The sequence below is a fragment of the Perna viridis genome, chromosome 7 (assembly GCF_037379345.1).
Source record: "Perna viridis isolate PV_CMFRI_1.1 ecotype Kerala chromosome 7, ASM3737934v1, whole genome shotgun sequence".
Classification (NCBI taxonomy): Eukaryota; Metazoa; Mollusca; class Bivalvia; order Mytilida; family Mytilidae; genus Perna; species Perna viridis.
In genome coordinates, this window is record NC_142451.1 from 34,127,176 (window position 1) to 34,130,611 (window position 3,436).

The following is a 3,436-nucleotide window of genomic DNA, read 5'->3' on the forward strand; positions in this document are numbered from 1 at the left end:
CATCTCACAACAAATCAATATTACGTATTTGATGTGTTCGGGTGTACCAGTTAAAAGTTTTCAACAAAAAGAAACAATCTTTGTTCCGAAATGAAGGACGTAATAAAACCCTCATGTATAGAAAAAAAAAAGAAAAATTATAATGCACAATATTTCTGTTTTCGAGATTTATGGCAGATACTTTACACGTATATATTGTCTTTTCATAAATCGTGTCCTATTGTGATTATTTATTTTTAAAATAAGAAAATACATGAGCTTATTGAATATCATTGTACGTTTTCTCCGTTATAATTATGTTAACAATTTCCGTTCCAACGTTAGGTATCAGCACATATCTGTATCGGGTCATAGGCTTAAACTTCGGCCACTAGCAAAAATGATGAAGGAAAAAAGGGAAATCAGAAAAGTGCTGCATTTGAAAAGTCAATTTAACTTTTATAGTGTGAAACGTCTGTTTTAGATGTGCATGTAGTCCAGATATTTTCTAGATATAAACCACTTTTTGTTACAGATTGCTTATGTTTTTTTCTCGCCAAATTAAATTGCGTCTTTAATGTCAAAAGATTATTATACAGGAAGTCTCTAGGACTATTACACCCATGCTAGTGCCAGTAAATTCAATTAACCCACGAGCTTGATGTTGCTATTTTATCGTGACTTAGAAATTAAAACATGAAAAGTTCAAGGTTGCTTTAAAAATTAGACGTCGTCTTAATTTATTAAGAGTAAGTTTTTGTGAGAATCAGGCAAAATGGGAAAAATCAGAAACATGCATGTCAAAAACCTACCGATCTGACATTAATATCACTGAAGGATGTTTCTCTATTCGTAAAGACCATTATTTGATCTCTACATTGGATAGCAATTAGAAATATTAGAAATTTTTCAATAGAATCTTTATGAGGTTTTTGATAGTTATCTGCCCTTGAAATGTTCATTTTCAGTGCATTTCAATGACATTTTTACTCAATGGTCCAGCATGACATGGAAAATCCTGTCCGTTTTCCATGATTCTGATTGTGCAAATAATCAAATTACACTATAAAAATGATGTTTTTTTTTTATACCATATTTCACCTACTTTCTGATTCTTACGGGGGCTGACACTTAATACGTATAGGCCGAATCCGTTATAATTATAAATTTTCTTCACAACTCTATATCACGGTCTATAGTAATGTTAATCCATAACTTCTTTAAAAAAAATTAATAACAATCAGCTCAAAATGAATGTATAAGCATCAATGTATTAGGATTCTCTTTCAAATCTAATAAAATTGAAAAATATTTGGAAGAGAATGTTAATACATTAATTGATAGACTATTCAAAAAGATTAGGATCGAACATAAATTTTCATCTTTCAAATGTTAGTTTGTTTGTGATTGGATAATTCAAAATACTGTTTAAAGGAAAGTAACGTCTAATTTCAACATTCTCGCATGATGGTAGTGTATTTAAAAAACTTGCAAATGGGGGAATATCGTAAGTAGTCATAAGTAGCTCCTTTTAAATGCTCTCTGTTAGCTCCTGAAAATGCCAAAGGAGCTGCACCACTGCAACTAGTGAGTGTCATGAAATTATGACACATCACGAACATTTGAACACACAAATATAAGCACAATGTACCTGTTTGAAAAATAAATCTGTAAGTTAAATATTATAAATATTAATATAATAACGGGTTTGATAAAACAATCATTAGAGGTTTTCAATATTAGATGTGATTGTTTATGACACTGAGGAGAATTATGTACAATAGTTATAATTGTATATTAAAAAACCGTAGTACTGAATGTCATACTATTTTCTGATGTACTTAAATGACCTCAGATATTTTCCTCTTAATTAGCTCTAGCAACCAAAACAGATTTGAAGAGGATCAAAGACAGTAATTTCTACATTGAATTTGAGTATATTAAACCGAACCAGAAACAGAATGCAAATAATATTTTCTCATTTTCGGACTTAGTTTACCAGAACGAAAACCTTGAAACCGCTGTTCTTCAACTGACCGCGAATGGAAAACCTTTCCCACCACCAATTCAAGTATTTGAAAGTATAGATTACGATAAAGGATCAGTATATCTTATTGGTCATCCAAACGGAGCGGTGCTGATGGATGATTCGAAAATAGAATTCTCAGAACCAACGTCAAATGAGGTTCGAAATTCGATAGAATGGGCATCGCGTAAACTACATAAAGATTGTCGTTATGCGTACATGGAATTGATAATACTCATAAAGTATTATTTCACTGTGCTTCGCAACACGGGGCTTCTGATGAAGATATTTCGTGGAAAATGCATCGAATTTCAGAAAGAAAAAAAATTTCGCAAGTCGCAACTTTATTCGACAGCATTGGTCAAACTCTGTACAGTTTGGGCAATTATGACCAAAACATTTAAGGTTAAAGTTTGATGTGGAATAACATTTCTAATCATAGGATGGACTATACAAAGGTCTTTTTCATTTAGATATCTTGAACAGATACAATACCCAGGGTTTAAAATTTTGTGAGAACCATGCGGGATAAAACATTGTATTATGATCGTATAAATGAACAACTAGTGTCAATTTTCCAATTAAATACAATTGATTGAGTTCTGAGTAGTATTTTTTTTCAGCTTTTGACATATATATGTTGTGTACTAGTTATAATTTTGTACAAATTATAATTATTATTTTCAGATTATACAAATTATAAATTGTATGAAATTTGAGAATACAAATTATATTTTTTTTTTCAAAATCAGACAAAAATCACTTACAACTTGTAAAAATTTAAATGTTTGGTGTCAATCAATCAATTTGTCTACATTGAAATGTAAGACCATGCTTTAGGTTTGTTGTAGAATTCGAAAAGAAAAAAAAATCACTTAATTTCTCATCACCCAGTTTATAATATTCATACCAGTAAAGCATATTTGTTGGAAATACATAAGATGCCCTATTTTTCACCTCATAGCAGTCAGATTTTAAACATTTACATCACTTCTGTATTTGGGAGTATGCCCATTGTGTCAACATTCCTCACTGACTATATAGATAGGAGAAAAAAAACAATATGAAATATTGACTTTCAGACTTAGCGTTACTAACATAAACATATCTTCGTTGTTTTAACCTTTCAATGTTGTTCCTATCAGATCTGCAGGTGTCTCCATTTAACCGTTGATTTGAAATGTTTTGGCTGATTAATTTTTATCAGTTAATGGGGAAATTACTTAAGAAATTGATTAAATTACGTTCAATTGCAATTGTAAAATAGTCAATTGTCAAATGTCATTTGTAACTGGAAGACATTAAATGATATAACCTGTGATTTTATATGATTGTTTTTCGAATGGAACGCAATTCTTAAAATTGGAGATCAGTCGTGTAGTCTGCAAGATGGTAGCTTTATAAAATTATTAAATTACTAAACGCTAGTCC